Source organism: Mugil cephalus, chromosome 23 (genome assembly GCF_022458985.1).
Source record: "Mugil cephalus isolate CIBA_MC_2020 chromosome 23, CIBA_Mcephalus_1.1, whole genome shotgun sequence".
Lineage (NCBI taxonomy): Eukaryota > Metazoa > Chordata > Actinopteri > Mugiliformes > Mugilidae > Mugil > Mugil cephalus.
The window spans coordinates 12680137-12698464 of NC_061792.1; the positions used below are offsets into that span (position 1 = coordinate 12680137).

The window sequence follows — 18328 nt, forward strand, 5'->3', positions numbered from 1 at the left end:
TACTGACTGACACCTGATGAAAAGAGTCTCTGGAAACACTAAATCATTTGCTCTCTTCTTTCTTCTTCTCTCTGTAGGTGGGAGAAAAGGTAAACAGGACGGTGTGTGAGCTGAGAGAGGATGAGCTGAGTCCTGATGATCCAGAGGTTGAATCAGCAGCAGCTTGTGTGTAGAGAGACTCTGACTGGACCATGTTACTGGGAGGTGGAGTCAAGAGGAGAGCTTCATCCACATGTTTCTCATTTAACATCATCAACAGAGCTGCAATCAATCTATTCTAACAGAACCAACAAATAAAGTCCAGCTCCTCTTGAATTTTCACCTCTAGATGGAGCCAAATCTCCACTAATGACCTTCATGGAGTCAGGGCTGAATATATATTATTATTATTGTTATTAAATAACAGTATACGTGTGTTTTAACATTTAGCATTTAGCAGCTAAAACAGTACTTCTACATATTACGTTTTTTTTCTTTGTGTATTTCTTTTACTTTGTGTCACGAAACATTGAAAATACCACATGAAATATAAATTAAAAGTGGGAACATTCTAATATTCAAGAGTAATTATAGATGTCAGAGTACAGGAAGTCTGCCATTTTTCTGATAAATGTTTTTTGCAATTTTTATGTTTTCAATAAAAAAAATAAAAAAATAAAAAAATTGTACTGAGTACAGTGATGTTGTGGATGCACAGTTTTATTTCATGACATCTTTTAATTGTAAATATGAAAGCAGCCATATGCTATAAAATGAGTAATGCTGATGCTGTGTTGGTTGAAGTAAATGATGGGAAATTTGAAAAATTGTGAGTGTATTAGTAAAACGTTGAAATACTTTAGTAGAAAAATAACTTGAATAAATGTATTAATTAAATGAGGTTGATGCATTTTTTGTGTTCATTTACATGTTTGCTAGAAATAGAGGATTTATTGTGTTTTTTAGTGATTTAGAGGTAAATAAAATAAAACAGTAAGTATGTGTCACAGACTTACGTAATGACGCACTTCACGTGTAACGCAGGGGGCGTGGCCAGCGGCTGTTGTTACTGCGGCTTCATCCAAAGAGAAAAGAGACACTGAGCGAAACAGGGCGACACTCTCCTCACAATAGTTGTGTTTTTGGTCAGTAAGCGGATATTTTGTGACAGCACGCAGCCGAGCCGGTGAGTTTTGGTGTATTAATTCAAAGTAGCTCAAAGTGAGAGGACACATGTTCGCGGCTCCTTTGAGAAACACTGCTGCTGCTATTACGCAACTTAATCAGGAACATTTTCTGCAAACATTTATTGCTGTGTCACGTTTTTCTGCGTCCTTGCTTTATACTATGTCAATAATATCCGGTTCCACAATCATCCTGGTCCATTCACAGTGTCATTTCTAAGAGCGTGTAGTTATATGTGGATATATTTACACATATTTCTATATATTTCTCATCCAACTTAAACTTTTACTTTAAAAGTGGTTGTTTTTGTGATTAAAGTGATTAAGTTTTAAAGCAAATGGAGTCGTTTGAATGGACACAGCATCTTAAATGGAAAGATTTGTTAATTTACTGCTTTATTTAGCTGTAAATTTAATAACCTGGATGTTCAGCTTCAGAAAGAAATCAATCATTTCCATTGGTTGCAGCTGTGAGGTGTTGGGTCTACAGGTTGAGCATCCGTTTAAATGAGGTGAATATAAAGGACTGTTCTTATTCATCAATTAGTTTCTCTTTAAAATGAGCAGAAACTGGAGAAAAACTACTTTTCTTAAGGCAACATGTCCAGATCACTTCTTTTGTTCCACCAACAATTTCAAACTGGAGGAAATTCAGTTCATGGGAAAGAAAAGTAGCAGATATTCACATTTTAAAAGTTGGGACTGTTGATTTAGGCCTTGATTGGTTGTTAATCTCCTTCAGCTGAATACGTTTAGAGTGAGAGATGAAGCACTAAATCATCTCCTCTGTTCTTTCTTCTTCTCTCTCCAGATGTTGGCCATTGTTCTAAACAGGACGGTATGTGAGCTGAGAGAGGATGAGCTGAGTCCTGATGATCCAGAGGTTGAATCAGCAGCAGCTTGTGTGTAGAGAGACTCTGACTGGACCATGTTACTGGGAGGTGGAGTCAAGAGGAGAGCTTCATCCACATGTTTCTCCATGTCAGACCAGTGGTGTAGTCTATGTGATACGCAGGTATACGCCGTATATCCACTAGAAAAGCTCCTGAATTGTCGTCTAACGGCTGAAAAACACACAACGATGCGTATCAGCCTGGTTTAGTGACATAACTTCACTTTCCCGTTCATAAATGGACCTTCTCTGTGTTACCAAGCGTTCACTTTTGGACCATGGGGGCTTCCGTCAAGCGTGACGTGGACCCGACGTTAACTACTAAGGAAGCAGTGAAGTTGTGCGGCGGGAACGAGTCGACAACTTGAACTGGTCCAACGCTCGTCAGTGGAGAAGGAATGTGGAGAAAAAACAATGAGAAGAAAGAAAAGGAAGCCCAGTAACACTATTTGAGATGGTAGGGAAGGAGAGCTGATGGCGCTGTCGTCCTACCTGGTAAGTGGAACTCATGTATGTTAGAATAATAGTCACCACTATTGGAACAGCAGCTGATTGGCTCATTGAATTCTACCTAAAACTAGTCACTGGTGGTTTGGTTGAAATCAAGGAGCTGCTGCTGCTGCTGCTCTGTGTGTGTGTTTGTGTAGATGAGAACTGGACCTGGCCAGCCTTGTGGAGTGAGAGTCAGGAGAGGGAATTTAAAAACAGGCCTCCTTGGTTAGAGCGGAGAAACGGAAAGTTAGGGAAACATTAGACGACATTTAAAGCTGCTAGAAACAGTTTAAATGTACAAAGTTAACGCTGTGTTCACATGTTAATGTAGTTCATTCAGAAAGTTGTTAATAAAAATGAAATGAATTCATTGTCGTCTTATTAATTAAGGCCCCATGTTCACCATTAAATGACTGATGTGTTGGATATAGTTGAGTTTTTCCTCCTTTTGTCTAGTTTTCAGGCCTTTTCTTCTCCATGGCTGAAGATTGTAAACAGTTCATTAATAGTTGTGTCTCTGTTCAGCAGGTCTTAATGCTAATATAGATACAAAAAGGACAATAATGGATCATAATGTTCATTACTGATGTTGTTGTTTACCTCCAGGTTGTGTATCTGCACTGCAACAAATCCACTGGCGTCCTCACAGAGGAAAGGGCGTCTACATCTGAGGAGTGGGTGTCCTTTAAAATCCAGTCCTCAGACACAAACCACAAACAGCTCTAGGTCCTTTTTCTTTATTTCAAACTTATTTGTCTTGTCACTGTCTGTTCAGTGGTTAATTAAAGTCCAGCTGTTCATGTCTGTTATACATCTTGTGTTGCTTCCAGTACATTTACATTCAGATAATACATAACCAGTCTTTCATGACCTCAGTTATGTGTGGATCCAGACTTTATGCATTAATGAGCCTGGTGGTTCTTGTGTGGGGCCGTTTTGGAGCAGCTGCTGCTCTGGGAGGGGGGCTGCAGGACAGATGTTGCTCCAGGACGGGGGTGTACGAGGCTGGGAGGGGAACAATCAGAGTATACCCACTAGAATAAACTAGACTACACCACTGTTTAAGACCATCAGCAGAACTGCGACCAAACTATTCTAACAGTACCAACACATGAAGTCCAGTTCCTCTTGAATAATTCAGACACATTAAAAACAAAAACAAATATTCTGTGTAAAAGTTGCCAGCATCAACAATCCTTCCTTTTCTTTCTTGTTAATAATTATGGAAACAATGGAGCGATACAAGTAAAACTAATCTCTCTCTCTAATATACGGCTCTGCCCAAATACAGTATGTTTACGCCCCCTTGTGGCCAGAAAGTATAACTACAGTGCAATTACTGTAAAGTTAGAAACATTTAATATAGTTTTCACTTCCGGTCAAAAATACATAACGAAGAAAACACAGTATGTATTATTTTATTATGTAGAAAATAATAAAATACATATGCTGCGAAATATAATATAAGTAATGTCATTTATCATGTATATTATATCAAACATAATTTTATTATATTAAAGCGGAGAAACGGTTAGCCGAGCTAGCAGTAGAGCTAACCAGCTTCCCCATTGGCGCTGCCAGTATTTTATTTATTTATTTATTTAAAATAAGCTGCGAGTTCTTCAACACACATTTCAAAATAATTCTCTTTATTTTATTTCACTGATTGTTTTGGTCATGCATTGATGTCGATGGTAGCATATTAAAATTGCTGAACGGCAAAATATAACTTGCGAAAGTGCTACAGCTTTAGTTTGTTATCTAATAAAATGCTAAACTATGAGACGGATGCAATTCGTACTTCAAAAATGTGAAGCAGTGTTAATCCGATGGGTTATTTATGTGAAACAAAGTAGTTAAATAGAGCAGACACAGAATATCCGCTATAATTAGCACCAGCTAACCTAGCCTAGCCTGTGGTTCTCACTTCCTCTGATTATGTTCGTGTGGACTCACATACAGATACGAGTGTTGCTGCCCTCTAGTGGACAGAAACTGTAATTACATGTGTAGTACTTCCGGTTACAATTTCAAAAGTAAAAGTGACATAAACACCTCCTATGATCACAATTACCTCTTATAAATTGTTATTGTTATTATTTTTACATCACATTTAAATATTTAATATTATTTAATTTAACTTTTAAAATCGAAAAATATTCCATACATATACTTTATAATAAATAATATTTTAACTATGAACTGCAGTTAAATAAATTATTATTAAAATTATTTTTTATTATTATATTACTGTGCCATGAAATTGGTGTTCACTTGATGTACAGATATAACAGTTGTGTGTGTGTGTACTTTGTATCTTTTTGTGTGAGTTTATAAATGTGCATTTATTGCAGATTGTGTTTATTGGACACTGTGCACAAAATGCTTTGAGTGTCCTGATTGTAGGGGTTGAGAGCGTTAAAATAATTAAATTAAAATCGAAACAAATGTATATGACAAAATGTACAAATGTATGAAATTATATTTTACCTTTTTTATTTTTGAAAAACAAGAATACACTTATATCTCATGTTTGGACTCAGTGTATTGTTAAAGAAGTCATATCTATAATTCTGATTGGCCTAATTTTTTAACATGTATATTTTGAATTACCTTTTTTTTTTTGTCCCTGGAGATAATTTCAGATGAAAAGGCTGAATAATATTAAATTGAGAAGGATAAATAAATAAAATTGTATATGATAATTGTGGTTGATTGATGAGGTTGTTTGTTCACTGCCCTCCGGTGGCCACAGTTTGTAACTACACCTACGTCTCTGAAGTCGTTACACCCGAAGTATTGGGGTCAATAACTGTATAGAAATGAAAAGAATATTTAAAAAATTATACCAAAACATTATAGGATCAGACCTAATCTCTAATTAATTATTCGTTACAGATCTAGTTAGATATAGTCCACGAAAAACAAATCTATAACCAGTTAATGTCCAAACACAGAGCCGTATGTTAAAGTCAGGCCCTCTTGTGGCCGTAAAGTGTAACTACAGCCAAGCTAGTAGTAGAGCTAACCATCGTCCCCATTGATACTGGCGGTGTTTTCTTTAAAACAAGGGGCCAGTTTTCAACACACAGATCAAAAAAATTAACGCACATCATCAAATATCTCTTTTATTTAATTGATTATTTTAGTCGTGCATTACTGTCGATATCGTGTAGCTTGATGGTAGCGGAATAAATTTACCAATCGGGAACATGTAACTAGCACAAATGCTACAGTTTCAGTTTACTGTACGAATTAGCATAAAATAAATAAATGCGAAACAATGAGAGGAATGCGATTCGCATTTGAAAGTTGTGGAGCAGCGTCAATCCGACGGGTCATTTATGCGAAATGAAGTAGTTAAATAGAAGAGACACAGAAAATCCGCTGTAATTAGCACCAGCTAACCTAGCCTAGCATGTGGCTCTCACTCTATCATGTCTATGAACTCACATACAGACAACGAGTGTTGCTGCCCTCTAGTGGACAGAAACTGTCATTACACGTGAAGCGTTAAGTTAATTAAAATTACATACGGATAGTACTTCCGGTTACAATTCAAAAGTAAAAGGCGAAACAACTGTGTGCTGTAGTGAATGAAAATAAAGTACCCCTTATAAGTGAAACTCTTGCAAGAAGGACTATTATTATTTTTCATATTACATTTAAATATAAATGCTTTTAAAATATAAAAATATTCAATGCATATTTGTACTTGAAAATAAATAATATATATTTTTATATACGTTTTTTTTTTTTTTTTTTTATCATAATTTTATTTATATTTTTTTTATTTATCATTAAGACAGATATTCTGGTAAATAACAGATTGCATTTTAAGAAGTTATGAGTCAGAGTTCTGTGGAATTATCCGGAAGAAAGATTAGTTGTAAATAAAGTGTTATAAAATGTCTGTGATTTGTAGACCAATAAAAAGCTGTTATTCTGGTAAAAGCTAATATTTTGTACAAATAATGTGATTTGCATTTTCTATATTATTTTCTTTATTGAAACTGTAAGGTGATTTGTTGTCCTGTGTGTCCATGAACTTCAAGAGTTTTCAGGAAAATGTACTAAAGATAGCAAAGGTACAAATGTGATAATAGTTTATTTTAATTTGACTGATGCTGCTTTTAATCATAGGCCATAACCACAGATTCATTTATTGTGGATTTATCTGTCAGTTATTTATTCTTTGAGTATTTGAATAATAAGTACTATGTCATTATTACACCACATTGTTTTTATGATCATCAAATAATTCACTGAGCTGGATACATGTTTTTTTATGAAGAATCATATTCTTAAAGTGACCAACAATTCCAGATGTGAGAATAAATATAGTTCATTCAAAATATAAAATCTTTCATATTTCCTTTGGTACAAACACCAATAAAAATGTGGAAACAAACAATTGTTGTTTTGGCCTTTTGTTCACCCTGAAGCCATGCTTCGGTTGATATATGCACATTTGTAAATAGTTCCTGTCCTGTAATTAAAGATCACCTTGCATTGCCTAGTCTTTTATGTTCTGTCCCCAAACCCCTCGACCGGGGCGCAACAATTTACTTCAGTAAAAGCACCAGACTGTAGTAAAATCCTCCAGTCCTGCACTGATGATCTGTGTTAACATGAAAATGTAGTTATAGTATCAAGAGTAAAAATATTCCCTGTGACATATATTATAATTATCAGTATTGATGTTCTGTCCTGAACACACTGATGATGAAGATCCTGCACATGAAATAAATTAAAGAAATACTGACAGTGACAATAATTACATGAATCAAGAACAAACATGTCTGATAAATTGTTATCTTATTGTGAAAATCTACATCCCTCCTTCCTGTCCTGCCTCAATCACAGGTGAAACTGACCCTTGATCCAGGAAGTAGCTGACTCACCTGTTCAGTGTTCAGGTTGGAGTGGAGTCTTCTTCATCTCTCTGGTTAAAATAAACTGTAAGTTTGATTTGTTTAAAGCTTTAACTTTGTCTTCAGTAACTTTAATGTTTGTTTCTGCTCTGTAATGTTTGTAGAAGATGTTCACTTCTTATTTCATTATTAAGTTTGTATCACTCCGTTTGAAAATCAGTCTATATTATTATTAGATAAATGATTCACTGGAATCAAACAGTATGATGATCAGATTAAATTAAATTATTAAATCTTCATTAATCTGGATCCAGCCTCAGATTTAAGTCTAAAGTTATTTTCACTTTCACCACCGTTGTGTCACAGATCTTTTTCTCTGTGTAAACTCTGTCTGAAGGTCAAGTCAGTAGTTTATAATGTTTAAAGTCTTTAATATCAGTTTGGTTCCAGCAGAAATACTTACATACAGAAATAGTTCACGGTGACAGAGACTGAGCTGAAAATAGAAAGTATAGGAAGGAGGCGACTATAAATCCATCCGCCATTTTGTGTCTGTGTGTGTGAGTGCATTAATTCAGGTGGAAACGGACGTTACTCCGCTTCAGTTTAATCTAGTTTAGATGATTTATTCCTCATAATAACACGTGTTTCTCCCGATAACATCTCTGAAAAACTTTCTTAATATTCACCAGAATATTATTTGACCTGATCTGAAGTATTTTCAAAATAAAACGTGACAGTAGGACAGAGACTGTGCTTCTTTATTCTGATCATAGGCTACTCCTCTCTCCTCCTCTCATCAGAGAAGCATTTTAACAGTTTAGTATTAAATTTATTCACATATGTTTGTCCCAACATCCCTAAAAATAAGAATGTGCTCTATGATAAGACGACTCAAAAACTCAGCACAATGGTAGAAAGTATGTGGTTAAACAGAGACTAAGGATGGACTAATGTTGTTGTCTCTTATTGCAGGGCTGCGTATGTTTATTGACCTTCATATCTTTAAGTTTGTTTTGTACTTGTTCCTAATTCATCTCCTCATTTGAATGCATTTTCTTTTTTAAAATTTAAAACCAAACAATAGTTTTGTGACTCAGTCGTTTGACATTAAAGAACCTCTAAAGCTCTGAGCCGAGAATCTCCCCTGGATGTGAACATCAGTTTTATTGGATGTGGAAAGATGTAGTTACTGACAGTGACCACTGGAGGCAGTTTTAATCATTTAAATACATTAATTGTCTGGATTCATTAAATTGACGCCTTGTAGTTCATCTTTTCTCCGTCACAGTTATTTGAACAGTGACTGATGTTTTGAATTTATTTCTACAATATGACACAGAAAGATGTTTACACAGTATTTTAATATGACCGAAATATTCTATTAAATATTAAAATACGAAACAAAACATTACAGCAACAGAACAGAGGATGAACAGATGAACGTTTCAACATCTTACTGCTGCGTTCAGGTAAAATGGGACATTTAATCTTTCTGCTGCTGAATCCTTCAGATTGGACTGTTCCTAATAATCTGTCCTCCCAATAATAATGAGCATGAGGACAGTTTCTCCATTGGGACATTTGATGACTCACAAAGGAGGAAAAGAAGGGATTTGTTTTTCTATCACTGTAACTTCATGTCACATTGGTTTTCTTGCTGTTCACTGTTTCAGCACTAAATCCCATCAGTGACCTGTTTGATCTGGAGTCAGTCACTGAATATTTATTAGTCAAAAACACGTGATGTGACATCACAGTCAAAACCCTCGGCTCTTATTGGACTCGTTGGGAAGGCAGCAGTTGTGGTTTCTGTGGGTCTTTGCTGTGTCTGGAACGCCAGGTGGAGGAGATCACGGAGGATCGTGTTTGGGTTCGTCTTGGCTTCAGGTGGAGTTCGCTGTGGATCATAGAGCCACTAGAAGAGAGTAGACATGGCCGCACAGTTATTGTCTCTGATGTGTTAGTTTGTGTTTCATTTTCCGTGCTCACATCATTTTTCCTGTCGGTTGTCTGTTTGCTGTAGTCGGATAGTTGGACGCCTCTTCATGCAGGCGTCACATCTGAGTCAGTGTTGACAGTCCTTTGCCATATGGTCTTGTTTCAGGCAACAGTTTATCATCCTTGTCATATGCCCTTCTGTCCTCTAATGACTGGTTCATCAGATGTGGACACTTGTGGAGCTGATGTGGGTCATGGCAAAGCATGCATGAGGATGAAGGTTTGTTTTGATGGGTATTTGTTCGTCATTGTGTACATCTGTTTTATAGACACCTCGTTTCTGTTGCTGTCCTTTAGATTCCTTTTGTCAGAGTTTGAGTCTTCTCCTTCCATCAAAGCTTTTTTCTCACCTGTTGCTTCCATCTTGTAGCTGCCCGGTCTTTTTGAGTGAGTCCCTCCCTGGGAGCGAGTTTGTTGATCTTTGTGGAGTGGAGTGACCTCGTGTGGCAGGGAGGGCAGGGAATAGAGGGGGAGAACAAAGGACAGAGAAAATGTGGAAGGATGGACAGAGAAAGAGAGGCATGTGGTGCTGGTAGGACCTGGTGGAGTCCAGGGGGTTCTGTGTAGATCTCTGGGGAGATGGGAGAGTCCAGGAGGATAAGGGTGTCCAGTAGAGGAGCTAAGTCAACAAAAGGGCACATAGTAATAGAGGGAAAGAGCAGTCCAGCCCTTATTAGGCCGACCTCATCAATCCTTCTTGATGCGACCAGCTGACTCCAAGTCCTTTTTAACCTGCAGAAAGAAAACGAAGGAGGCAACTATAAATCTATCCACCATTTTGTGTCTGTGTGTGAGTGTATTAATCCAGGTGAATGGACGTTACTCCGCTTCAATGCCAAATATTGTTTTTAAAGCCGGTGTTCTGGCTCCATAGATTTCACAGACTGGTCAAAGGTCTTTATTTATTATGTTAAATCTCAGGTGAAGCTGGACTGTTCCAGGAAGTAGCTCACCTGTGTCACAGTGGTTAGTGTCCAGTCTCAGTTTATGGTTCAGCTCTTTGGACTTAACTTCATCAACTTCTGTCATGTTACTGTTTGTTTCTGCTCTGTGGTGTTTACAGCAGATTTTATTCCATGACAAAGGTTGAATCACTCTAAAGTTTGAAGATTAATCTACGTTATTATTAGATGATTGTTTGACTGGAATCAAGCAACTTGATTTTTTTCTTTCTTTTCTTTACTGTTTACTGGGAAACCTTTAAAAAAACAAAGACGAAGTTGTCCTGTTTGTGTTGCTGCTCTTCACTTCTACAGCTTCATGTCTCCATCTAGTGGACTGATAGTAAAACAACAGCTGACTGCAGCTTTTCCACCAACACAGAAACTAAGAACCAGTCACTGGAGGAGCAGCTGATGTTTTTACAGCAGAAACTATGTCAAGGATTTGATGTTCAGGTGAATGATTTGTGTTTCCTCTGCAGGTGAAGGTAGAAAGTGTGAGCTGATGTGAATCCAGCAGAATGGATCAGTGTGAGGACAGAGAGGAGGGAGTCCTCAGAGAGGAGGACAGTATCACTGAATATAAACAAAAACTAAGGTGAGTTGTTGGGATGACGTCAAAATTAGATCATTTAATCCTCAGAGCATTTATTGAACAATGGATCTAATTTAATCAGGTCCCATAAGAGAGCAGACTCTCTTGAACCTGGTCCCAGTTGTGTGTCCTTCAAGAGCGACAAATCAATGGGTCGCTTCATTACTTTTGAACAAAAGCAGCCTTCTGCTACAAACAGGTAACCATATTTAAATCCAATAATAAATATTAATTCACTGTGTTTTTAAACAGTTCTGTTAAATCTCTGTGCATGTTTAACCTTGAACTCCTGCAGCTTCTGCATTAATCAAATAGCATTCACTTCAACACTGTTCCTTTACAACTGATCTGTAAAAGTAACCAGGACGTTTATTCTGACATCAGAAAACTTTCTGTGTTGTGTTGAAGAACAAAGCAGCAGTTCAGACCAGAGACGCCTGAATCTGAACCTGGTCCCAGCTGTGTGTCCTTCAAGAGCGACGATTCGATGGGTCGAGACGTTGATTTTAAACAAGAACATCCTTCTGCTGTAAAGAGGTAAAATGTTAAAAAAGTAATTTTCATCTCTCTTTCTTTACATGTGTAGAACAATGATCTACTGGTATAAACCTTATAAAGACGTACAAGGCAAACAGTGTTTTATTAACATATATACAAATAAGTGGGAAAATAGATCTGTGTGTATATATAGATATATGACACCATCTATCTGTACACAGGTTAATATATTGTAGTTGTAAACAGAAGTACATCAATTCAATAGTAGGCTACAGAATACTGTTGGAATAACTAAAACAAAAAAAAAAAAATCAAAAGACTTGAATCACGTTTGAATGATGGATGTTGATTTTATTTATTGTCGATGTCTCCTGAATCCATTCAATCCGCAGCTTTTGCAGTTGTAGTTTTGGTAAGTTTGGTAAGTTTATTAGGACATCTCATTTATCCATGAAGTAATTTATCAATAAATGTTTCCAGATTTAAATTATACTATAGCACACTTCAGTAGGATGGAAATTTACATGCACTCAGCTTTAAAAAACTACAGAACATTATGTCATAACGTTAGAAGCATCTTGACTAATTGGCATCATTTGGGTGATTGGAGGTGCACATGTGTAAATAAATAAAAGAATCCTCCTGTGACTCCACGTGGCATCCACAGAATCATTTTCTGGAAGCAAACAAACAACGGATGACTCTTGTGTAAAACAAGTATTTAGATAATTATTGAGAAAATTATTGCTCACATAATCAATCAAAGAGAGTCTGAGAATGTTTCTGTTTCAGTTCAAAACCACTGACAATGGCCTGGGCATCACTCATTGTGGACTGATGAATAAAACATTTGTCAGTGTTTTATGATATTTTAAATATATTGTCAAGGACATGTGTCATGTGTTTGTCAGGAGGAAGCTGGAAAATCAAACTCCACCTGAACCCAAAGCCAGCAGGGCGTCTAAGAAGAGAGGATGGACTGAGAAGGAAGATAAGATATCAAGGAAAAGGAGTCACTCTGTGGATCGGATGTAAGGATTTAAAACTATATATATATATATATATATACACACACACACACAGTGGGTAAAATAAGTATTGAACACATCACAATTTTTCATAGTAAACATATTTCTAAAGGTGCTATTGACAACTTAATTTCTGAACGTTCTTGTTTCTTTCTATGTATGGATTAGATTACTTGGGTTGTTACCAACACCTGGTGAAAATTTCATGTCAATAGCACCTTTAGAAATATATTTCTAAAAACTGAAAAAATGTGATGTGTTCAATACTTATTTTACTGAAGATGTTTGCTGAGCACTAAATATTTTCAAGAACACTCTGATGCAAACAGTCAGTCAAACACATTCCTGCTGTGAGCTGCAGAGTACAACCAGTCTAATTTAACCAGACACTGAGGTGCCTCCTCCAGGTCACTTCAGCACAGAGGGAAATCTGAATGAATGTGCTTGGGAATGCTGCAGGCTGTACTGTTGATTCTCAGCGGGATCGTCAGGACTAGGAAATATTTACCACGACAGGAAGCCACATGATTCACTGTTCACTTTAAATATGGCTTCATGGGCCTTTACCAATCTGAACAGACACAATTAAAGCTGATTATCCATGATTCATTCACAGAGTGAAGCAGCAGAGTTTAAATGTTCTCAGTGATCAGTCTGTTCCTCAGCATCAAACACAGCAGGACTCCATATTTAAGGTCTGTACATGGACAACAACTACTTTCCATCATTTCCACGCTGCTCTTTGTAGACCATGGGACTGTCAGTCTGTCCAACATGGATCTGATGTTGTCTCCATGATTTCAGTCTGGTTGTCATTCAGATAGTTTTCTGTTCCAGCTGCTGGAGGACAACATTGTCACTTTTGTGAAGAAGGAGCTGAAGAAGATTCAGAGGGATCTGAGTCCAGATTACCCAGAATGCTCAGAGAGTCAGAGGGAGGATGAGGAGGTGTTAGAGGGTGAGGATGAAGAGCAGAGGAGGAGCAGCAGAGACGCATTTGTGAAGATCACACTGAACTTCCTGAGGAGAATGAAGCAGGAGGAGCTGGTTGATCGTCTGCAGAGTAAGTAAGAGGATTTCTATGAACATTGAACCTGATGAATGAATTAAACATTTACTAATGTCTCAAGAGAAGGAACAAGATACTGTATATTCACTCATTCTTTCAGGAAATGTTGGAAATCTATTTACTGATCTTATTTGTTGTTTGTTCATTCAGAACGTTTTGCTCCAGTTTGTCAACGTGAACTTAAATCTAGTCTGAAGGAGAAGTTCCAGTGTGTGTTTGAGGGGATTGCTAAAGCAGGAAACTCAACTCTTCTGAATGAGATCTACACAGAGCTCTACATCACAGAGGGAGAGACTGCAGAGGTCAATGATGAACATGAGGTCAGACAGATTGAAGCAGCATTCAGGAAACTACACAGACCAGAAACAACCATCAGACCAGGAGACATCTTTAAAGCCTCACCTGGAAGACAGAAACCAATCAGAAGAGTGATGACAAAGGGAGTGGCTGGCATTGGGAAAACAGTCTTAACACAGAAGTTCACTCTGGACTGGGCTGAAGACAAAGCCAACCAGGACATCCACTTCACATTTCCATTGACTTTCAGAGAGCTGAATGTGTTGAAAGAGAGAAAGTTCAGCTTGGTGGAACTTGTTCATTTCTTCTTCACTGAAATCAAAGAAGCAGGAATCTGCAGCTTTGAAGAGTTTCAGGTTGTGTTTATCTTTGACGGTCTGGATGAGTGTCGACTTCCTCTGGACTTCCACAACAATAGATCCTGACTGATGTTTCAGAGTCCACCTCAGTGGATGTGCTGCTGACAAACCTCATCAGGGGGAAACTGCTTCCCTCTGCTCACCTCTGGATAACCACACGACCTGGTGCAGCCAATCAGATCCCTCCTGAGTGTGTTGACATGGTGACAGAGGTCAGAGGGTTCACTGACCCCCAGAAGGAGGAGTACTTCAGGAAGAGATTCAGAGATGAGGAGCAGGCCAGCAGCATCATCTCCCACATCAAGACATCACGAAGCCTCCACATCATGTGTCACATCCCAGTCTTCTGCTGGGTCTCTGCTACAGTTCTGGAGGATGTGTTGAAAACCAGAGAGAGAGGAGAGCTGCCCAAGACCCTGACTGAGATGTACATCCACTTCCTGGTGGTTCAGACCAAAATGAAGAAGGTCAAGTATGATGGAGGATCTGAGACAGATCCACACTGGAGTCCAGAGACCAGGATGATGATTGAGTCTCTGGGAAAGCTGGCTTTTGATCAGCTGCTGAAAGGAAACCTGATCTTCTATGAATCAGATCTGACAGAGTGTGGCATCGATATCAGAGCAGCCTCAGTGTACTCAGGAGTGTTGACACAGATCTTTAAAGAGGAGAGAGGACTGTACCAGGACAAGGTGTTCTGCTTCGTCCATCTGAGTGTTCAGGAGTTTCTGGCTGCAGTCTACATGATCCACTCTTACACCAACAAGAAGACAGAGGTGCTGGAGGACTTCCTGGGACAAAACTACAATGACTCAACTCTGGATGTCTTCCTGAACAGAGTCATGGAGAAATCCCTGGAGAGTAAAAATGGTCACCTGAACCTGATGGTTCGCTTCCTTCATGGCGTCTGTCTGCAGTCCAACCACAGACTGTTAAGAGGTCTGCTGGGTCAGACAGAGATCAGTCCAGAAATCATCCAGAGAGCATCAACAACCTGAAGGAGATGAACATGTCCAACATTTCTCCTGATAGAAACATCAACATCTTCCACTGTCTGATGGAGATGAACCACCTCTCAGTTCATCAGGAGATCCAAGAGTTCCTGAAGTCAGGAGAACAGATCAAGAGAAAACTCTCTGAGATCCACTGCTCAGCTCTGGCCTACATGCTGCAGATGTCAGAGGAGGTTCTGGATGAGTTGGACCTGAACAAGTTCAACACATCATGGGAGGGACGACAGAGACTGATTCCAGCTGTGAGGAACTGCAGAAAGGCTCAGTGAGTCCAGATGTGATTAACATTATAAATCAGTTTAGATTAGTTTAGTTCTTTAAATGTTCACTCTGTAACTTATTTATTGCAAACATTACATGACAGTTGTATTTTGACAGGTTTATTTCTAATAATTCTTATTTTTGACATTTTTTCTTTTGTTTATCTTCCTTTATTTATTTTTTACACTATATTAGAAATGTCTGTTCAATAACATATGTAATTATACATTAATTTCCTGTTTTTAATCTGTTCTAAATGTATCTTAAAGGGGTGTTTTCCACATTTTTTAAAATTTTAATCATGATGACTTTGTGGAGACAGACATTAGATCAGATCACACTGACAGACTGTGTAGAAGAAGCCTAAATGTAACTCCATTTATCTCCATTCATTTAAAGATTAAAACAAAGCAAAGTTTAAAAGTCTGTAGGTTTAAGAGAAACTGATGAGAATTATTGTGTCATGTCAGATAAGAAGCTGAATCACTGATGTGAAAAACAAAATGTCAAACAGGATGAGTCCAACTGTTTATTATCAAATGCATGAAGTAAATGATTAAGTGTCTTCATTCATATTAACATGTTTTATATTTATGTGTCATGACAGATTTTCTAACTGTGAACTCTCAAAGACACAATGTGAGGTTGTGGCCTCAGCTCTGAAGTCCAACCCCTCCCATCTGACAGAGTTGGACATGAGTGACAACTACAACCTGAAGGATTCAGGAGTGAATCAGCTGTGTGATGGACTGAAGAGTCCAAACTGTAGACTGGAGACTCTGAGGTCAGTTCACTGAATGTTTTTATCACATTAAACAGTTCTCTTGTCAGGATTGACAGATAGAAAATGGACCAGGAACAGTTGGTTTAAATGAAGGAGCATCGTGTTGTTAATATCAGCAGGTGTCTCCTCAGTCATCAGTGGTCGGTCTGATCTCAAATCAAGGCCAGTCTAGTGTTCACATGTACATTTAAAGAGCTATTGGAGTCAGGAATCATTCTTTCTGTTCATACTGTCTGTGGAGAAACTCATCAGTCATTTCTTCCAGTGTAGTTGTGTTAGGAGAGACCACTTCACAGTCAGTGTGGACAGAAGGAATTCTAAGAACTCTGTAATGTTCATCTGACATGTGACTGTTGTTTGAAGACAGACTTGAAAATATGAACTTGTCCTTTAACATTTTAATGACACCAACCTACTGAGATACCAAATACATAAAGAAGAAGAAGGTCATGGAACCAATGAACTAATGAACAGTTTGTTTTCAACATGTGTGATTTGATATTGATCCTGTAAATGAGAGACTTGACTGAGGTCAGCAGCATGTTATTGATGTGTGTTGACATGAATAGTTGTCTGAATGTTGTGTTGATGTTTGGATGATGTGTGTAGAAGGCTGACATGATGATGATCCACAATAACACAAGGACAAAGTCACTCTACTCATTTTAGAAAACAGCTCATTGATTAGGACGTAGTAATGTTGATCTGAACATGAACCTGAACACATCTGATTGATTATCAATGATTTTATTTAACATCTTTTATTCTGTATTCAGATTGAGTTCCTGCACTTTGACAAAGATCAGCTGTGATTATCTGATCTCAGCTCTGAAGTCCAACCCTCTCCATCTGAAACATCTGGACCTGAGTTACAACTTTGTGGAGGATTCAGATGTGAAGCAGCTTCTTGATCTTGTGAAGAGTCCAGACTGTAGACTGGAGACTCTGAGGTCAGTTCACTGGATGTCTGTTACTATTATGGATCTGATTTGTTTAATCACAAACTGAACTTAATTTATGTTCATATAGAACTTAAAGTCTTAGTTTTCAGTTCTAACTTGATTTCCCTGTAATTCAAGTTTTCTCTTTTCTTGTTCTAAATTTAGTCTGAAACCTCAAAGACGTGTTTTTTTGCAAGAAAAATGTGTAGGTAAAAAAGTAAGAATAAAAAAATCTGTTTGTTGTTAGAAATAATGTTTGTAATTGATAAACAGTCAGAACTACATCCAGACAACACACAAACACACACATCCAGATCCATGCAGCATGTTTCTTGATGTGTGTTGACATGAATAGTTGTCTGAATGTTAACATAAATAAATCAATAAATACCTGCCATAAATAATGAATTCAATAAATAAATACCTAAATATATGTCATAAATACTATTTATTTCTTGGTGCACAACAAAGTGTTATTGAGATGAGGGGGGCTGTCCACACATGAGTGCACGGATAGACTGCACATGCCTTTTCACAGCAGCCAGGTAGCTTGATTTGAAATAGCGCAGCAACGGCAGGCTGGAGCCGAGGCACTTAGCTGATGTGGCAGAAAGTAACAGTGTCAGTCAGGACTATTTCCCTTTTGCAGTGGACCCTGTCTGATAACTTGTTGCATTTAGCATGGTACACCAGCTCAAGCGTCCACCCTCAGATATTTGGAGGAAGTGCTACATTGCTTGACCGTGTCTGTCTGCCACACGGCTCCACCTCACCTGTTTAAAAGGAATTAATGTGACCAGAACTCACAGGATTCTCAAACTATTTTCCTGCTCTTATCTTTGCTGGAAACGTCAGATATGTGACATACAGGATGATTAGTGACGTTGACAACTAGTACTTTCATACTTTGCATGCATACAGTAGAATTAACAGTAATGGAGTATTTGGAGTCCGTGTCCAGGTACATGATGTTTGTAGTGTATCACATCTTCTCACGCATACAAAGAAACAGTACTATTCAGTTCTTTTTTTTCAGTGTGGACAGCCCCCTCATCTGAAGAAAATGTTGTGGTGCATGTGAAGTGGTGCATCAATAAATAAATAAATGGATAAATACATA

The 18328-nt window shown here is 37.8% G+C and overlaps 1 protein-coding gene and 2 long non-coding RNA genes across 4 annotated transcripts in view; 2 read left to right on the forward strand and 1 right to left on the reverse strand.

The window, feature by feature from the left end:
- The window catches only part of LOC125001222 (NACHT, LRR and PYD domains-containing protein 3-like), a 174398-nt gene that overhangs the window by 94976 nt on the left and 61094 nt on the right, over positions 1–18328 (reverse strand). The window lies entirely within an intron of this gene.
- LOC125001037 lies at positions 1026–3358 on the forward strand. Of its 2 annotated transcripts, XR_007111435.1 has the most exons (4): positions 1026–1165; positions 1975–2178; positions 2318–2550; positions 3154–3358. It is a non-coding gene; the product is annotated as an uncharacterized LOC125001037 (long non-coding RNA). The 2 variants fall into 2 exon arrangements; XR_007111434.1 differs by having other exon boundaries at positions 2318–3358.
- On the forward strand, positions 10902–13161 carry LOC125001067. Its single transcript, XR_007111476.1, has 5 exons — positions 10902–10961; positions 11041–11157; positions 11343–11495; positions 12368–12487; positions 13101–13161. It is a non-coding gene; the product is annotated as an uncharacterized LOC125001067 (long non-coding RNA).